Below are 7,499 nucleotides of genomic sequence, written 5' to 3'. Positions count from 1 at the left end.
TAAATAAATAAACAAAACAAAACAAAAAAACCCTTGATATTTTGCTCATCATGGACTTTTTGTACATTGATTTGTCTTTTTTTTTTTTTTTTTTTTTTTTTTTTGCGGTACACGGGCCTCTCACCGTTGTGGCCTCTCCCGTTGCGGAGCACAGGCTCCGGACGCGCAGGCTCCGGACTGGCAGGCTCCGGACTGGCAGGCTCAGTGGCCATGGCTCACGGGCCCAGCCGCTCCGTGGCATGTGGGATCTTCCCGGACCGCGGCACAAACCTGTGTCCCCTGCATCGGCAGGCAGACTCTCAACCACTGCGCCACCAGGGAAGCCCTGATTTGTCTTTTAAATGCTGCATTAGAATATTATTTGATTACTGAGCTTTTTGTGCCTTCTTAAATTTTGCAGTAGAGGCAAATGCCTCTTTCACCTCACTTGCCTCATTCTAGTCCTGGCCCTTATAGCAGCTAAATTGATAGATTTACTAATAAGGCTTTGTATTTCCCCAAACATGAAATCAAACAAACCTATCAGCTTACAAGATCTTCTATGGCTTGACTCTTATGAACCCCTTATCCACTCTTTCTATACTTTACTTCCTTCTTGTCACATGAACATTCTGCACTCAATTACCCCTTCAAGTTTTTGTTCCTTTTCTACCCAAACTAGGAATGTCTCCCCCACTGCATTTCTTCTCCTCAGCTAATTCAAATTCTTCTTCAGAATCCTGCTCAAGTGTCACTCTCTTCTTTCAAGTTCCCCAGACTCCCTCCCTCTGCTGATTTGTAGTTCATGAATTTCCCAGTGGTCCCACACAACTTGGTCATGATTTACATCCTGCCTAGGATGGTTTCTCGATCATTTTATGGATCCATGTCTAGTCCCCTCTGAGTTCTAGAGCACGTGTCTCACACTTCAATATACTTTTAGCACAAAGCATTGTGTGAAGGCATACAGGGCTCAGTAACTGCTGCTGATTTGATAGGTTGCTTCAGAATTCCCTCAACTCACTCTTCTTCCCTTGCCTCTTTGATCTTCTCTTTTTCTAAGTTTCAGGTGTTACAGCATTATAATTTGACATCTGTGTATGCTACAAAGTGGTCACCACCACAAGCCTAGCTGCCATCTATCACCATACAGTTGACCCCCTTCACTCATTTTGCCCACCCTCTAATCCCCTCACCCCCTGGTAACCACTAACCTGTTCTCTGTATCTTTGTTTCTTTTTGTTTTTTTGTTTTTTTTTCTTTTTGCGGTATGTGGGCCTCTCACTGTTGTGGCCTCTCCCGTTGCGGAGCACAGGCTCCGGATGCGCAGGCCCAGCGGCCATGGCTCACGGGCCCAGCCGCTCCGCGGCATATGGGATCCTCCCAGACCGGGGCACGAACCCGTATCCCCTGCATCGGCAGGCGGACTCTTAACCACTGCGCCACCAGGGAGGCCCTGTATCTTTGTTTTTATCTTATTTTGTTTGTTCACTTGTTTGTTTTAGATTCCACATATGAGCGAAGTCATACAGTATTGTCTTTGTCTGATTTATTTTGCTTAGCATTGTACTTTCAAGGTCTATTCATGTTGTTGCAAATGGCAGAATTTCATTCTTTTTTATGGCTGAGTGGTAGTCCATTGTATATGTATACCACATTTTCTTTATCCATTCATTCATTGGTGGACACTTAGGTTGTTTCCATATCTTGACTACTGTAAATAATGCTGCAATGAACATAGAGGTTCATATATCTCTTCAAATTACTGGTTTCATGTTCTTCAGACAAATACCTGGAAGTGGAATAGCTGGTAACTCTATTCTTAATTTTTTGAGGAACGTCCATACTGTTTTCCATAGTGGCTACACCAATTTACAGTACAACCAACAGTTTATGAGGGTTCTCTTTTCTCCGTATCCTATCCAACATTGTTATTTCTTGTGTTTTTGATAATAGCTACTCTGACAAGTGAGAGGTCACATATCATTGTGGTTTTGATTTGTATTTCCCTAATAATTAGTGATGTTGAACATAGTTTCATGTGCCTGTTGGCCATCTGTATGTCTTCGTTGCAAAAATGTCTATTCAGATCCTCTGCTCATTTTTTAATCTGGTTGTTTGTTTTTATCTTGTTGAGTCGTTTAAGTTCTTTATATATTTTGAATATTAACCCCTATTGGATATATGATTTGCAAATATCTTCTCCCATTCAGTAAGTTACTTTTTCTTTTTTTGACAATGGTTTCCTTCTCTGTGCAGAAATTTTTAGTTGGATGTAGTCCCATTTGTTTATCTGTGCTTTGTTTTCCTTGCCTTTAAAGTCAGATCCACAAAAGCATCACTGGGACCAATGTCACTGCTTATATTTTCTTTTGAGAATTTGTAGTTTCGGGTCTTAGATTCATTATCCATTTTGAATTAATTTTTGTGTATAGTGTAATATAGTTGTCTTCTTTCATTCTTTTGCATGTTGCTGTCCAGTTTTCTCAACACCATTTATTGAAGAGATTATCCTTTCCCCATTGTATGTTCTTTGCTCCTTTGTCATACATGAATTGTATATATGTATGGGTTTATTTATGGGCTCTCAGTTCTGTTCCACTGATCTCTGTATCTGTTTTTGTGCCAGTACAATATTGTTTTGATTACTATAGGTTTGTAGTATAGTTTGAAATCAGGGAATGATACCTCCAGATTTTTTCTTCTTTCTCAAGGTTGTTTTGGCTATTTGTGATCTTTTGTGATTCCATAAAATTTTAGAATTATTTGTTCTAGTTCTGTGAAATATGCCATTGGAATTTTGATAGGGATTCCACTGAATCTGTAGGTTGCTTTGGGTAATACGGATATTTTAATAATATTAATTATTCCAATTGATGAACACAGAATATCTTTCCATTTATTTGTATCTTCTATTTTTTTCATCAGTGTCTTATAGTTTTCAGTACACAGGTCTTTCACCACCTTGGTTAACTTTATCCATAGATATTTTATTCTTTTTGATGTGATTTTAAACGGGATTGTTTTCTCTTTCTGATAGTTCATTATTAGTGTATAAAAACACCATAGATTTCTGTATATTGATTTTTTATCCTGGAATTTAATGAACTCATTTATTAGTTCTGAGAGTTTTTTGGTGGAATCTTTAGGGTTTTCTATATATAGTTTCATCTCATCTGCAAATAGTGACAGTTTTACCTCTTCATTTCCAGTTTGGATTCCTTTTATTATTTTTCCTGCCTAATTGCTCTAACTAGGACTTCCAATACTATGTTGCATGAAAGTGGTGAGAGAGGGCTTCCTTGCCTTCTTCCTGATCTTAAGGAAAAACTTTCAGCTTTTGGGCCTCCCTGGTGGCGCAGTGGTTGAGAGTCCGCCTGCCGATGCAGGGGATACGGGTTCGTGCCCCGGTCTGGGAGGATCCCATATGCCGCGGAGCGGCTGGGCCCGTGAGCCATGGCCGCTGGGCCTGCGCATCCGGAGCCTGTGCTCCGCAACGGGGGAGGCCACAACAGTGAGAGGCCCGCATACCGCAAAAAAAGAAAAAAAAAAAAAAAAAAAAAAAACTTTCAGCTTTTCACCTTTGAGTATAATGTTAGCTGTGGATTTGTTATATATAGCCTTTATTATGTTGAGGTACCTGTAGACCCACTTTTTTGAGAAGTTTTATCATACATGGATGTTGAATTTTGTCAAAAGCCTTTTCTGCATCTATTGAGATGATCATATGATTTTTATCCTTCGTTTTGTTAATGTGATGTATTGTGTTGATTTATTTGTGGGGGTTGAACAATCCTTACATCCCTGAAATAAATCCAATGTGATTGTGATGTATAATCCTTTTAATTCATTGTTTTATTTGTTTCCTAATATTTTGTTGAAGATTTTGTACCTAAAGTGAAAGAGAGGCATGGACATATATACACTACCAAACGTAAGGTAGATAGCTAGTGGAAAGCAGCCGCATAGCACAGGGAGATCAGCTCGGTGCTTTGTGACCACCTGGAGGGGTGGGATAGGGAGGGTGGGAGGGAGACGCAAGAGGGAGGGGATATGGGAACATATGTATATGTATAACTGATTCATTTTGTTATAAAGCAGAAACTAACACACCATTGTTAAGCAATTATACTCCAATAAAGATGTTAAAAAAAAAAAGATTTTGTACCCATGTTCATCAAGGATATTGGCCTGTAACTTTCTTTTTTTGTGGTGTCCTTGTCTGGTTTTGGTACCAGGGTAATGTTGGCTTTGTAAAATGTGTTTGGAAGGATTCCCTCCTTTCAATTTTTTTGGAAAGTTTGAGAAGGATAAGTATTAAATCTTCTTTGAATGTTTTGTGGAATTTGCCAGTGAAGCCATTTGGTCCTGGGCTTTTGTTTATTGGGAGATTTTGGTAACTGTTTCAATGTCCTTACTAGTAATTGGTCTGTTCAGATTTTCAGTTTCTTCATGATTCAGTCTTGGAAGATTGTGTTTCTAGGAATTTATGCATTTCTTCCAGGTTGTCCATTTTTTTGATGTATAATTGTTCATAATAGTCTCTTATGATCCTTTGTATTTCTGTGTTATCAATTGCTGCTTCTCCTCTTTCATCCCTGATTTTATTTATTTGAGTCCTTTCTTTTTTTTCTTGGTTAATCAAAGGTTTGTTGATTATGTTTATCTTTTCAAAGAACCAGCTCTTAGTTTCATTGATTTAAAAAGTTTTTTCAGTCTCTCATTTATTCTTGCTCTGATCTTTATTATTTCCTTCCTTCTACTAATTTAGGCTTCATTTGTTCTTCTTTTTCTAGTTCCTTTAGATGTAAAGTTAGATTGTTTATTGGGGATTTTTCTTGTTTCTTGAGGTAGGCCTGTATTGCTATAAACTGCCCTCTTAGAACCACTGTTGCTGCATCCTGTAGATTTTGATATGTCATATTTCATATGTTTTTTTATGTAGTTCCTCTCTGTTCCTTTCTTATTCTCTTTCTCTCATTCCTTGTGTTATGGTGGTTTTCTTCATTGTTATATTTAGATTCCTCTCTGCTTTTCTTTTGTGTATTTACTATATTTTTTCCCTTGTGATTACCATGAGGTTCACCTATGACATCCTATGTATGTAGCAGTCTGTTTTAAGTTGGTAAGCACTTAAATTTGAATGCATTCCAATGCTTTATCATTTTATGCCACCCCCACCTTTTATTCTTTTGATGACACATTTATATCTTTTTACTTTGTGCATCCCTTAACTAATTATTGTAATTTTAATTATTTTTTACTACTTTTGTCTTTTAACCTTCATGCTTGTTTTATAAGTGATTGGATCTACTACCTTTATTATATATTTACCTTTTCCCTCTGTGTTTGTTCCTATGCATTAGGTAAGTCAGCTCTCTCTCCCAGCCTTGAAGGAGTGGCCTTATTTTGGAGATGTCCTCTGGGGCTCAGATATCCTCTGGGGCTCCCTCGTCACCAAACCCAAGTGTTTAAGGCATGTCCCCTATGTGGGCTGTGTGTGCCCTTCTGTTGTGGTGGGTCCATGGCTGCCACTGGGACATTGGTGGGTGGGGCTGGCTCCTGGAATGGCTGCAGGGCCCAGTGGCAACTGCCATGGTGTGTTGGTGAGTGAGGCTATTACTCAGTTGGCTGTGAGGCCTGGCCAATGTGCAGGAGTAGATGGGGCTCTTGATGGGGCAGACCCATTGGTGCTAACAGGTTAGATAGAGAATTCCAAAATGGTGTCCACCAGTGCTGGTATTATCAAGGTAGCCTGAGATCATATAAATGGCTCCCAGGAGAGACTCAGTCCCTGGAAAATGTCCTAACTGGTTCCTGCCTTTTTGGCAGATGCTTCAAGATTAGTAAGTGGGTTCCCTTCACTTATAGTTCATGTGCTTTTCAATCTGGTATTTTTGCACTGGTTTTTGTTGAGTGAGCCTATGTGCAAGCCCTTTAGGGGTAATTTATTTGTTGCCTGGAATTCTTTAGATGTGTTGTGCTCTTGGAGTTTGAAGGAGTTTCCTGAAGGGATTTGCAAGTTTATGAACACTTTCCTGCAAACAATTCTCAGCTCACCAGGTGTAGATCTAATGCCTGCGGTAGAGCAAGTCCCAATCTTCCTCCCACCAGCATGAATAGTAGAACTTTTCCTTCCTTGGAAATTTAGGTATCTGACCAAAGATATACCTGATGGAGTAGTGGGGAGGGTGGTGTGTGTTCTCTTAACACGTTGTCTCTATTTTAAACTATCAGTTGTTTTATTTCTCCTTCAAGGAGAACCTAAAATCTTGTTGGGTCTCCTGCCCCTCAAGCTTATGTCTGTACCAAGTAACTTGCCTGCTGCATCTGCTTAGAACATTGCAACAAAGAGGGAATTGATGTTTAAAGCCCTCTTCATGGCTCACTGAAGCTTTTCTCTAGTAAACAAACATCTGAAGCTTAAACGCAGAGCAAAGTGCTCTGGAACCAAGAGATCTGGTAAAAGGAAATCTGATGTAATCCCTCTCAACCTTCTTTCTATTAAGTGAGTCTTCATTATCAGAAACAGAGTCCACAGTTTGTGCAAAAAAATTATAATCAATATGACAGCTAATTTATTCTATGGGTCTTTCCTTTTACTCTATCCATTTTATTAATGGATATTAAATGTGACTTTTATTAATGAGTGCCTTATACTGCTGCAGCCTGGAATAAAGGAGAATAGTCTAATGCTGGTTTGCTAATTGATCCTCTTCTAAAAGGGCCAATTCAGGGCCTTTTGAATGGCAAAAGGCTGCCTAAGCTGATGTCTCCTGGGATGGGCAAAAGAAAGAAAGTGCTTTGGAAAAGAAGATTGGATTGCAGAAGGATGCTTGCCATGCTGTTTTTGTCCACATGGTGACTTTGTTGTAAAAGTGAACATGAGTTTGGGGAATGAGAATTAATTCTTATGTAGCTGTTTGTTCAACTGAGCTGACCGTTTGCCAACTCCCAGGATCCCCCAAGATTAGCCACAATGGCCAGCACAGGTTCTGCAGGGAGCTATACAGAGGAAAAGCTCCAGGCAATAACACTGTATTATTGCAGTTTTTCCCTCAAATACGTGGTGAGCTGGCTGACTACTCAGCTTCAGAGTGGATTAACACTGACATCAAAAGCAGGTAAGGGGGTCTTTTGATCCCTTGTCCTGGGCCATTCCCTATTCTCAGCCTCCCCAGTGAGGAAAGTTTAAGACATGTAAAGTCAAGGAAAAGCCCATTAAAGGCTAAAGGAGGAAGGGGTTTTCCTGCTAAGGTCTGGTTCAGAGGTCACCTAAGTCAATTTATTTGTGCCTTCTTACTTAGTGTCCAAATTTCCCAGCAGGTCAGAGGACAGAGTAAGGGGTTTCCAAACAAGAGGATACAACAGAGTGATCTTACCAGCCCAAACCACTCACAAGACAATGAATAGTAAAACCCAAGAGAGATGGGTAGAAATAGAGGGATGATATCCAAGGCTGGTGAACATGTGACCTACCATTTACACCCTGCTGACACAGATTCGCATAAGATACAGCT

The sequence above is a fragment of the Mesoplodon densirostris genome, chromosome 14 (genome assembly GCF_025265405.1).
Source record: "Mesoplodon densirostris isolate mMesDen1 chromosome 14, mMesDen1 primary haplotype, whole genome shotgun sequence".
Lineage (NCBI taxonomy): Eukaryota > Metazoa > Chordata > Mammalia > Artiodactyla > Ziphiidae > Mesoplodon > Mesoplodon densirostris.
This window is presented reverse-complemented; position numbering follows the sequence as displayed.